Below are 12,793 nucleotides of genomic sequence, written 5' to 3' on the forward strand. Positions count from 1 at the left end.
TACAATTTTGTCGAAGACGCCAAGTTTGTATCTCATCGATTTTCAAAGTTACAACTGCTTTTCCATGAAAAAAATCGTATTTTCAAAATTCAATAAAAAGCTTTAAACAAAAAAGGTACCTTCAGTTTTTTCACCATAAATAGAACAGAGTAAGATCTTTCCAATGCAACCGGGAGATTGAAAATCCATTTGCTCCTTTTTGAGATATGACTTTTTGAAAAAAAAGCGATTTTTCGAAGAAAAACGCCAATATCTTTTTAACTACGCGAGTTAGAACTTTGAGCTCTTTGGAAAAAATATGCGTCGTTAATAGTTCTAAAAGTGCTCGGAACAAAGTATTTACTAAAAACGAACGAATTAAAAGTTATTCCAAGAAAACTGAAATTCATGGATCACCCTAACATGAATCTTTTAAAATATTATAAGTTAAGAACCATAAGAGATAGAATAATGGTTTCTTCGGCAAACTTGCTCCAAATAAGTTTTTTTACATCTTTGTAGAACATTTTGTAAACGTACATAAAACTATTAAAAAGCAGATGTTTGGATCAGCGAAACTAGAGGAACAACCCTAATTTCACAATAATGAGAAAAAAGGTCGAAAAATAAGAAGAAAGTTTCCCAAAGTCACCATGTATCTAAAACTTATGGGTTAGGCACAAACATTTTTGTCTTCGTAAATACGGCTCTGGACCCATTGTGCAGTGGTGGTACAAAAAGTGAGATAAATATTTATTTGTATCGGCCTAATGTGAATGGAAAAAAAGTTGTGCAATATTTTTTTTAGTTACTGGATAATAATACTTATTGCAAGTAAACATTTTATTAATTATGATTTTTTTTAATAGGCCTAGTAGAAAGCTACGTAGCATATCATAAACCCCTACCCCCTATCGTCACAAAATCACAAACACCCCCCTCCCCCCTAAAAAGCGGATAAGGCTAAGCTAGCGGCGATCTGTACAACCGGTCGTTTCCCGATCCAGGAAATAATTTCCAGGTCGCACGAGGGCTTCGTAATAGCGAAGATAAATGGGGTGTACTACTGTAGTTGTTATGCCCCACCCAGGTGGCCGATAGACCAGTTCTCAGCAATGCTGAACGCGTTAACAAACGCGCTAGTAGGGTTGAGCCCCTTGGTCATCGGCGGAGACTTCAACGCCTGGGCGATTGAGTGGGGTAGCCGATCGACTAACGCGAGAGGCTGGGCACTACTCGAAGCCATGGCAATGCTGAATGTGGATGTCGCGAACGTAGGTGAAACAATGACCTACAGTAGGAACGGTGCAGAGTCCATCATTGACGTGACCTTCTGGAGCCCGGGTTTAAACCCTAGCTCAGACTGGAGGGTCGATGATGAGTACACGCACAGTGACCACCTGGCGGTACGATATAAGATGGAACATGGTGGAAGGAGGACGCAGCCATCGAGGATGGCTGACTTCGCGCTTCGATAAGGCGTCATTCGTCGAAAGGTTGCTTATGGAGCCTAACACAGACGATCTGTCCAGTAATGATCTAGTCGGATCTTTAAGCCGTGCATGCGATGCCGCGATACCTAGGCGTGCACTACCCAAAAATGGACGGAAACCGGTATACTGGTGGTGTCCTGAATCGCAGAGCTCAGAGCGTCCTGTCTAAGAGCGAGGAGGAGGATGCAAAGAGCTCGTACCGATGAGGGTAGAGCGGAAACAGGTGAGGCCTATAGGGCGGCTAAACTGGCACTGAGCAAAGAGATTAAGGCACGTAAACGAGCGTGTTTCGAAAATCTCTGCCAGGCAGCCAACACGACACCCTGGGGCGACGCCTACAGGGTAGTCATGGCCAAAACGAAAGGAGCGTCGGCGCCCCCGGAACGCTCCCCGTGATGCTTCAGAGGATCGTGGAAACGTTGTTCCCACGCCACGATATAAGACCATGGGCTGCCATCCCCCCTGGCCGAATAGACCAGGGGGAGGTAGCCCCAGTGACGAACGATGAGCTCATCGTAATTGCGAAGTCACTCAAGTTGAACAAGGCTCCGGGTCCGGATGGTATCCCGACGGTAGCCATCAAGTCGGCCATCGAGGCGAATTTCCGGAGAGGTGGAAAAGGCAGAGATTGGTTCTGTTGCCTAAACACGGGAAGCCACCTGGCGTCCCGTCGGCATACAGACCTATCTGCCTACTGGACACCTCCGGGAAACTGTTGGAACGAATCATTACCTATTCAAATCGAACGCCAGAATTAATTAATTTTGTATGAGAAAATTACACGTTTAACTAAAGCATACAATGAATTACTGAAAGCTTAACCAACAAATATCAATTTCATCAATGAAGCTCAGCTTCCCAACAACCCGTCGCCGTCGCCATATGATCGGTTGAATTCAAATCAGTCAAAGTTCGTCAGGTTGGCAGCGCAACACGGACGCAGCCATCATTTTCGGCAAGAACCGCAGCTAACTTCACTCCGAACGAACGCCGAACTGTCAGTGCTTTTGCCGCACCGCACGCACCAGCACAAAAATCCCTCAAATCTCGGTAGGAAGGAAGAAGAAGAGAGCAACACACATCGAGTTCGCTACTACTTCGCTACAGTCTCCTTCATCACTAGTGTAGCGGTCGGTCGTCCGTCCGTCCGTCGCCAGTCGTCGCATAGTCAAAAAGATTCCAGTTTTCTTCTTTTTCGACCCGTCGCCGTCGTCGTCCGTTCCGTCCGTCCGTGTTCGACGTCCATCAACATTGCTGGTCGCCTTTTTTTCTTCTGTTCGACGACGAAAAAAATGTACACGGTTCCGCCTGAAAACCGTGTGTAAAATCATCCAGCATCAAAGGGAACTGTCGATTCCTCCGCGCGGAGTCGTCGGGGATCGCGGAATATAGTGATGGCGATTTGACGGTCGCGTACGCGAGTTCCGAAAATTCAATCGCGGATATATTTCGGCTGGTGGAATTTGTGAGGTGTGAAATAATAACACATCGGGGGAGGCTGTGCCTATTGTGAGTGTGAATTTCAAGTTTAACAAATGGAAGTGTAGTTCCGGACTTAATGGGCGACGAAAACGATGTGAAGCTAGCAAAGCGAAAGGTTTCGGCGGAGAGTCCTTCACGGAAAAAAGATAGCCGGAGTTGGTGGTGGATGCTGCTCTACGGTTCGGTAGAAGAAGGTAATGGTCGCCGTCAGCCAGGTGATCCGCCTGTGAAGGAATTTATAACGCGAAGTGTATTTCAAATCGGACGAGGAGATGGGCACCGTTTGTGGACGTGCAGCATTAGAGTGGTCCAATGTATTGTGGGAAAATGAAAAGTCTGGAATTTAAACTCTTACCGATATGAGGACCAAAATAACTCCGGTCAGAATGGCTTGTTTGTGAACTCTCGTATGGGAAGTTGTTTGATGAGGTCTACTAAACAACTGCCGAAGACGCGACTTTTATAAACTAAACATTCAAAGCATATCAGTGATAAAACTCATAAAAACAAGGTTGTTATAATTCATCCTCATCCAGGATCCAGGATTAGAACAACCGTAAGATCTAATAAGTGTGTGATAGTAGATTCATGTTGGCATATTGAACAGTGCACAAAGACGCATGGCACATCAAGCAATCTAGTAGGCGTCACGAATCACAGTCACCCGTGTCGTTGTCCATCGTCCAGTAATGTCAAAGTGCAAAGAGTTGTGCATTTCCGCAGCTCCCATTTGCTCGCAATAAACCTAAAGCGCACAATAAGGCAGCATCCATTTATTACGTAACGCCAAAATCGAGATTTTTAGACCCCCCCCCCCATCCCCCTCCGTAACGCTATTTTGTATGAAAACCCAAATTTTTTTGTATGGACCGTAACGCTCGGCCATACTCCCCCCCTCCCCCTAGAGCGTTACGTAATTTGTGGACGGCGCCTAAGGTTCGACACCTCCTGGAGCATTGAAACGTTGAAGGAGCTCTTCAAAAAGAAAAAAAAAATGCAAATGTTTATATCAAGGAATGAGGCTTTAATTTCTCGATTTGGGCCACCCTAGAGCAGCATACCGCCGAACCTGAACGGCGGCCAGGCCAAGAAGGTGTTCATCGGAGAAGACAGCGAGGAAAAAATAGAGCAATAGAAATTCCAATATACATGAGTGTGCTGTATTCATGTTTCGCCGCCACGGCCGCCGTGGTCGTGGTATACGACGTCGTTTTTCGTCTTCATAGCCAGCGCTGCTGCCACCGCCGCCAGTGTGGCGAGTTTCAAAATCTTCATTGTATTTGTTGTTTCTTTCCTCCTGTTTCGAATGTTTCGTCCGTCCGACGACGCTCATATTCGGGCTGCGGAGGTGTCTTCAGGGAGAGCACACGCACTGCTGCTGCAGCGAGGAAAGCAAAGCAAAGAGGAATTAAGGAAAACGGCCAACCAAAAACCCAGCTTACATACAGCCAGCCGTGAGCAGCGGACTTAGTGGCGGTGGTTGCCAGACAGACGGTGCGTCGATCTTAAACGGAACAAAACAAACGGGATGGAATTTAAAAGCTTGCAGCAGGTCCATCCATCAATTGACTGACTGATTTGTCAAACCATCCAGTCCAAATTCTAATATTCGTTTTCAAATAACGATAAATCAGGCGTGTGACAATCATCCTAAAATCGAATGACGATCATCTTATTCGTAAACAAGTTACCCACGCTGTATGAATTAACCGGAATTAACATCGGTTAATAGGCGCAAAACGAGCTCTTGGATCACCCTAAACGTCTAAAACATCTTGTCCTTGGTTCACAGGATAATGATTAAACATCAGCTATCAATCGCTAGAGAACATGGTCGGTTAACCATAAGCGTGACTTATCATTTTCAGATGATTGTCATCCACTTTACCGACGACAGCATTCGGTCGGTGAATCATTCGATTTCCTGGATTTCCTTTGGTTCGAAAATAAGGAACCCCTTAGTGACAGAGATCAGTGCTGAAAATTTCATTTTGTCATACCTAAATTCAACCACCTACAGCTGATTTTAGAAGATGAACCTGAGAACACGGTATGGTATATGAAAAACTTGTGCGGCTCAACCAGTTCTGCAAGGAGGTCACGAAAAAACCACTATTTGTCTAATATTTAAGGTAAATGTCACGGACTACCTTTAAAAAATGCCAAATGATATTCACCGTGAATATCATTGGCATTTTTCGAGGGTAGTCCGTGACATTTAACTTAAATATTCAAAAAATAGCGGTTTTTCCGTGACTTTCTAGCAGAACTGGTCCAGCCGCACAAATTTTTCATATACCATTTTCTCAGGTTCAGCTTCTAACATGAGCTGTAGGGGGTTGAATTTAGATATGATGAAATGAAATTTTCAGCACTGACAGAGATAATTCTGTTAAGAATGGCGTAGTGGTTGTCTTGTGAGTTCTTTAGTGATGTTCCAGTTTGAAAGCGGTAACCAGTTTAGGCATAATCGGAATTGTACAGCAACGTACTATCTGTTCGTTTGAAGCTGTTCAATGAGTGATATATTAACGATAGAGTTATGATACTTCAAAAACAAGAACAAAATGCGGCAACCCTGCTCACAGCTTTACGGAACCAAACCACCCGTAGGATTGTGTTGGTGTTTGTCTTCTCTGTGCATTCGCTTTCGGCAACCAATGTAGGAGAAAATGATTCAAAATATTCCACAGCAAGAGAACAGCCACTTAATATCCGTTTAAAACAGCAGTATACTGGCTTGAGTCATATTCATGTTATATTTGAGCTACTAAAATGTCAATTTGGGACGACTGTTTCAATGGCATCCTGCTAGCCATTTGAGCGGTGGTAAAAGGCTTTGGGCTATCTTGATGGAGATAAAGTTGTGTTGAATTAACCTAATTACTATTTGGACCACCATAATTACTATTTAGATCATCCTTATGGCCAATTGGATCACCTTAATAGCCCTCTGTATCAATATAATGACCATTTGGATCATCCTAATGGTCAATTAGATCGTCCTAATAGCCTTTTAGATCATCCTAACTTTGACAGCTTTGGTATTAGCTTAGGTCACTATAATGTCGTTTTGGATCACTGCGATTTCCTGTCCTCCCCTCTTCTTTGTATAACGTCCTCACTGGGAAAAAAAATTTGCTTCTCAGCTTAGTGTTCTATTAGCACTTCCACAGTTCAGTGAGAGCTTACTCTGCCAATGATCATTTTGCATGTGTATTTCGTGTGTTTGGCCCGAAAATATTATATTACCTAGGCATGATCGTGCAGAATACCTGCGCGTTTGTCGCTACCACTCTGTGGGAATCTATGTATGAAATATTTCATCAGAGAAACATTTCAAGCAGTAAGGACAAAACTTTACTTTTTGAAAAGATAATCACTGAAGGCTAGATCGCATTTCATACCATCTTCCCCTGCTACAACCGTGTACGTAGATCCCAGACCAGACCAGACAACCAGAAGAAGACGCATCGAGCGAGCAGCAGCAGCGGCGGCGGCGAGTTCGAAAGATGAATTAAAGTGTTAATTCTTTTCGTTTTTTTCATCTTCCACTACTTTGAATCCGCTGCTAGCTGACTGGCTTACTCGCGCTCTTTTGCTTCCTTCTGATGTTGCTCCTTCGTCCATCTGCGTGCGCTGCGCAACCTTCCAGAGCTGCCTGCCTCCCCCAAAATCCGTTCACGATCGATCGACTCGAAACTTCCCCGTATACACACGGTAATTGTTTATGTTACAACTAAAAATATACGGATTTTTCTCGTATCACACTGCTGCACTGACGGGCCGCGAGCTGTGTTCCCCAGTTTCCTTCCTCTCTCCATGGATGCGTCTCGTACGTACATACCTATTGCCGCAGAAATGCGGAAAACTCACAAATTCATTTCGGAACCTCTAGTTTCTGCTTAGTCATTATTTATGGCGCGAAAAGATAAACATTTCCCTTTAGTTATTATGGCGGCCTATTTCCCCAGATTTTGGCACCCGTCTCGGGCTGCAGGCGAGTTAGGATACTCTAAATATCTAACGCATGGCAGATAATAGTTTCCAATAAGAACTTACATGGCAAAGGTTAATACACGGCGTTCAAAAGATCATAAATACAAATACATTAAAATGAATGGTAATTAGCTTCAATTTCATTAAAAAAGTTACATTTTTTTACATCAAAAACACATGAATCTCATTTTATATTGTAAAAATTGCGTTTACAGTAGACGTTCGATAACTGCAACATGTTTACGTTTCAGTTTCCGAATGAAATTCGCTAAATTGTTTCACTTAGCGGACTTGCAGTTAAAGCTTTCGCACCGAGCGAACGTCTACTGTACTTGTACAATAAACTTTATGGTAGGAATCCACAAGTTTTGATATGCTCCATCGCCAAAAACAATTACATGAATGGTAATTACAGTTCATTGTATCGTATTTTTTCGTACATTTTGTTCCATTTTCGGACCTATTGTTATCTATATATAAGCTCGACATTGATAAAAAAAATTGTGCAAGAATTCCTGGATGACTTCTTGGGAAATTTCCTGGCTCCTGGGTGCATCTCTTTAAAATTATCTTAAACAATTTCAATACAAATCGCTGGAGAAATTCGTCTAGAAATCCTTGAAGTAATTCAAATAGTCTTCAGGTATTCCTAGAAGCATCCCTGGATAAACTTTTGGGTGCATCCTTGGAAAAATTATGGACGGATTTCTGAAGTTTGTGAACGAATCCCGTAATGTTTTTTTTAAGAGCTCTAGGAATTGCTAAAGATATCACTAGAGGAATTTTTGGAGTTATCACTGCTGGAAGAATACCCAGAGCAATATCCTTGGAGGAATTTCTGAAAAAAAAAAACCAAAAATAGTTTCTGGAGGAATATGTGGTGGAATTCCAGGAGTAATGCCTACAGGAATCTCTGAAGGAATCCGTAAAGGAATCCCCGTGGGAATTCCTGGAGCAATGCCTGAAGGAATACCTGGAGTAATCCGCGAAGGAATGCCTGAAGGAATCCCTGAAACATTTCTGGGATTCTAAAAAGAATCCCTGGAAGAATCCAAACAGAAATCCATGGGGGAATCGCTAGAGGAATCCCTGGAAGAATGCTTGTACGAATTCCTGGAAGAACCTCTAGAGGATTTCCTGGAGGAATGTTGAGAGGAACTCCTAGGTGAATCTCTACAAAAACCTCTGTAAAAATTCCCGAAGGAATCCCTGGTAGAATTTCTGGATGAATTCATAGAGGAATCCCTTAAACAATTCCAGGATGAATGTCTGGAGGAACCCTAGTAGAAACTCCTGAAGCAATCCCAGAAGGATTTTCTGAAGAAATCTCAGGACAAAGTACTGAAGAAATCGCACAAGCAATTCTTCGAAAAATCTTGAATAAATCCTAAGAAGAGTTCGGTAGGGAACTTTTGGAGGAATCCCGATTGAACCCTTTGAACAATTGTTGAGGTGATTCCCGGAGGAATTCTTAAGGGAATACCTGGAGGATTTCTTGAATAATCCCCAGGAATAATTTCTTAGGTCATCCCAGGAGAGCTGCCCTAACGAATTCCTGGAAGAATTTGTGTAGAAATCCCTGGAAAAAAATCTGGAGGAAACTATGTCTGCAGTAATTTCTGGAGAAGTTATTGAAAGAATCCTTGGATGGACTCCTACAGGATTTTTTTGCACAAAAGTTTGAAGGAATATCTAGATTATTTTTTGTATACTTTCTGGTAAAATTATCTAAAAGAATTCCTAGTAGAAATTCCTCCAGAAATACTTCGGATAATTTCAGATGAAACTATTGGAACAATCTCTAGTGGAATTCTTGAAGGAATATATGGAGAATCCCCTTAAAAAAACTCTGAAAGAATACCTGCAGAAATACCTAAAGGAATATATGGTGAAATCCCTTTGGAATTGCTGAAGGAGTCCTAACAAAAAGCACTACAACAATCACTAGAGGAACGGAGGAATGCCTGGTGAAATCTCTAGAAGAATTCTTGAAAGAAATCTGGAGGAATCCATCATGAAATCACTGAAAAAAGCTATAAGAAAATTCTTGAAAATTTTTTTTATGCATCCTTGCAGAAGTATCTGTAAAACTTCATGAAGAAATCATGGGAGAAATTCCTGAAACATTTCTTGAAACAAACCCTGACACAATCACTATCGGAACCCCACAAGACGCCCACTGAGGAATTCACTAAGGCAAAATTCCCATGAGGGATTCTTGAAGGGATTCCTGGAAGATTTTTTGAGAATATCCCTTACTTATCTTACCGGTCAGACTAAGGCCTGAATGTCTTCTGCTGTACCTAGCAGTTGTCTTCATTCGACTCGGTCCATGGTTGTGTGTCTACACAACCTACTAGCTCGCTGCGCACCATGTATTCTTGTACCGGTCGGATGACTCTCGAGAACCATTTTAGTCGGGTTGCTATCTGACATCCTGATGACGTGACCCGCCCACCGTAGCCTCCCGATTTTCGCGGTATGAACGATGGTTGGTTCCCTCAGCAGATGATGCTATTCGTGGTTCATTCGCCTTCTCCAGTTCCCGACTTCCATCTGCACTCCGCCGTACATGGTACGAAGCACCTTGCGTTCGGAAGCTCCAACCCAAGCAGCACCTGCAACATCATCTAAAATGTGGCTTTCTATGCTTTGGTCTAAATGAGTTGCACTAGAAGCACATGAAACTTCCATCTTGTCAATTGAGTTGCATTTAAACTTCGAAATTCGTGAAGTTGCGGCTTTGTTTCATAGAAATCACAAATTACCACGTGTTTGACATCGATTCGTGGAGGCGGAGCTAACATATTCCTCGCAAGTGATAATACAGTTAGCTCATATTAAAAGTGCTATGTAACATGCATGAAACATCTTACTCTGGTTTGTTTGTTCAGATTAGGTTCCAAGAGCGTTGCAGACACATTTGAGCATCTTTTCATTTTGACAGTTCTCTAACTTGTGACAAAGAAGGTGCAATAAAGTAACAAGCAACTTCAGTAGCTTTTATGATGCGTTGGTGTAGTATGCAAGGTGAGTAGATAATACTCCTGGTGTCCATGGTTCGAGTCCGAACGATTTTTTTTCCATTTTTTTATCATTCCCCCTCGTTTATGTTGCATAAGAATTCAGAATCTGCGCTTTTTGGGTTTCAGATAAGAATCAATTGTGTTCTGTTGTCCGTGATACGGACAGTGAATAAATTGCACTAAGGTTGCTGTTACTGGCTTAGAAACAAGTCGTGTTGCTTGGGAAGAGCGCGTTGGTCCTCTGCACGTAGGGTCCATGCATCGTGCCCATAGAGGAATACCGGTCTAATCAGAGTTTTGCAAATAGTTAACTTCGTGTGACGGCGAACTTTGTTCGATCGTAGAGTTCTGCGAAGTCCAAAGTAAGCTCGATTTCCTGCCACAACGCGTTCCTGAATTTCTCTGCCAGTGTCGTTGTCGGCGGTCACCAGTGAGCACAAGTACACGAACTCTTCAACCGCCTCGATTTCATCACCGTCGATAGAAATTCGGGGTGTCGGGGGCGGTGATTCCTCCCTGGAGCCCTTTGCCATCATGTACTTTGTCTTCGACACATTAATGACTAATCCGATTCGTCTGGCTTCACTCTTTAGTCGGATGTACGTTTCCGCCATCGTCTCAAATATGTGAACTTCAATATCAATATCATCAGCGACACCAAGCAGCTGAACGGACTTCGTAAAAATCGTTCCACTCGTGTTTCTCTCCGGTCTGCTTGTTACACCTTCTAACGCAATGTTGAGCAGCAAGCACGAAAGACCATCACCATGCGTTAACCCTCTGCGAGATTCGAAGATACTCGAGAGTGTCCCTGATACTCGAACTATGCACATCACTCGATTTATCGTCGCCTTGATCAATCGTATCAGTTTTTCCGGGAAGCCGTATTCGTGTATGATCTGCCATAGCTGGTCTCGATCGATTGTATCATACGCCGATTTAAAATCGATGAACAATTGGTGTGTGGGCACGGTGTCTTCGCGGCATTTCTGCAACACCTGCCGGATGGCGAACATCAATCCGGTGCATGAATTCAACAATTGTTCAAACACCTAGTAATACAGCATTTGCCGGGTCAGCTAGTCTATTTATAAAGACATCTATCTATCAATCTATACTGCATTCGATCGAGTTGATGTATTTGGTTTGTTGGGTCAAAGCTTAAGCTAGCTGTCTGCAACACTTAACCAACCTCAATTGGACGGAAGACAACAATGCATTAGAGCCCTTAGACCAAGCCCACCCGTGGGCTTAATACTACACCCGCAACAGCACGTCGTTAACGATTTTTAATTTCGTTATCAACCCATTTTCGCACCGGTCGTTCGTTTCCATGTGAGTAAAATAATGATCGGTCGCCTTTGCGCACCGGTGGTCTCTATTCTCTCCGTACCATCGGTTTTTTGCACTTCTGTAAATCATCGCAATATTTTGTGTATTTCTATGGGGTTATTGCAAATCTTATTCAGTATAATAATTTGTGCTCATATTATGAAAGATGGGGTTTTGGATAAGACTGAAAACTGTTAGTAAAAATTGAATTCAAATAAATAATTCCCTTGGAGATTTGTACCAGTTTTGGTGCGTTTAAAGGTATCATTTTCTCAATAATTTATGATTGTATTTAATCCCGGAATTCAAGCAATCTTTTTTTAAATTATATATTTGTTGCTTACTGTATGACTTGTAGGTTGAATTTTAATCTAAAATAATATCCATCTTTTCAATATTCATGTTGCCTTTCTCGCAAGAAATTTATCTGAATTTGAGATTATGAGCATCTTTTTTAATAATTAGGTTTATTGAATAATTACATCCCTTGCATTTCCAACACATTTATAACGTAGTTGTCTCCTTTACAACTTCGCGTAGGTCAAGATTCTTGAATCCTGGTCATAGTAGAAGCTGTCTTCTAACAGTCTGCGATAAGTTTGCGCAACCTTTTTTCATTAACGTGTATTTTAACATCAGCTAATTCTATACTCAGTCACAACCTTTTAGTTACAAAGCATCACTCGCAAATATTAACATATATTGCGATCTTTTGGATGCTGGTATATGAATATTTTGTTGGAAGCAGATTCTATGCGCTTGAAGTAGACTGCGTATTTGTCAATGTACATAATGAGCCCACTCTCCTTTTTGGCACTTCATACAACAATTCAGTAACAAATTTTGAAAACGACGTATAATCAATGCTACACCATTGATTATACGTCGTTTTCAAAATTTGTTACTGAATTGTTGTATTTTAACATTCAACGCCTTGCTTTTTCTATAACGAGGAACCTACAATATGGCAGTCCTGCACACCGCCTATTTTAATTGGTGAAACTTGGCAGCTCGACTACATTTTTTTAAGATTTTTATCGGTATGATTTAGTTTTTACAAAAAGAAATAACTGTAGTGTTTCTATGATATCTGAGTTGAGTTAGGTACAGTCAATGCATCTTTGAAAAATCGTAACTACTCTTATCTAATCTCATACATACGCGGAATCACCCTGGAAAGCAATCTTGTTACTTTTCTTGTCAATACTGATGCTTGCAGCATATCAGAGATATGACACATGCATCAAAGCTGCCTGGTCTACTGCGTTGTATTTACGCGCAAAGATGATTCTTCGGAATACTTGGAGTACAGAATATTTTATTTCGGCAAGGTACTTCTCGAATTTACAGGGGAGGAAGGATGCGTGGACGGTGAAGTTACCCATTTCGCACACTTTCTTCCTAATGTCTCGTTTATTTAATTTATATTTTTAAATTTATATTTAATAAACCACCTACTGACGACCACCATTTTCAAAAACA

The 12,793-nt window shown here is 42.0% G+C and overlaps 1 protein-coding gene across 4 annotated transcripts in view; it reads left to right on the forward strand.

Moving 5' to 3' along the window:
- The first annotated feature begins 2,497 nt into the window (after positions 1-2,497).
- LOC109413707 (axin) overlaps positions 2,498-12,793 on the forward strand; it is a 92,163-nt gene continuing 81,867 nt past the window's right edge. For 2 of the 4 annotated variants that reach the window (XM_029880282.2, XM_062856818.1), the window contains exon 1: positions 2,511-3,148. The gene's annotated coding sequence lies outside the window, so the exon portion shown is untranslated. Of the gene's footprint in view, positions 3,149-12,793 lie in introns of all 4 variants that reach the window. The other 2 variants (XM_029880287.2, XM_029880283.2) reach the window with 2 other exon arrangements.

The sequence above is a fragment of the Aedes albopictus genome, chromosome 3 (assembly GCF_035046485.1).
Source record: "Aedes albopictus strain Foshan chromosome 3, AalbF5, whole genome shotgun sequence".
Lineage (NCBI taxonomy): Eukaryota > Metazoa > Arthropoda > Insecta > Diptera > Culicidae > Aedes > Aedes albopictus.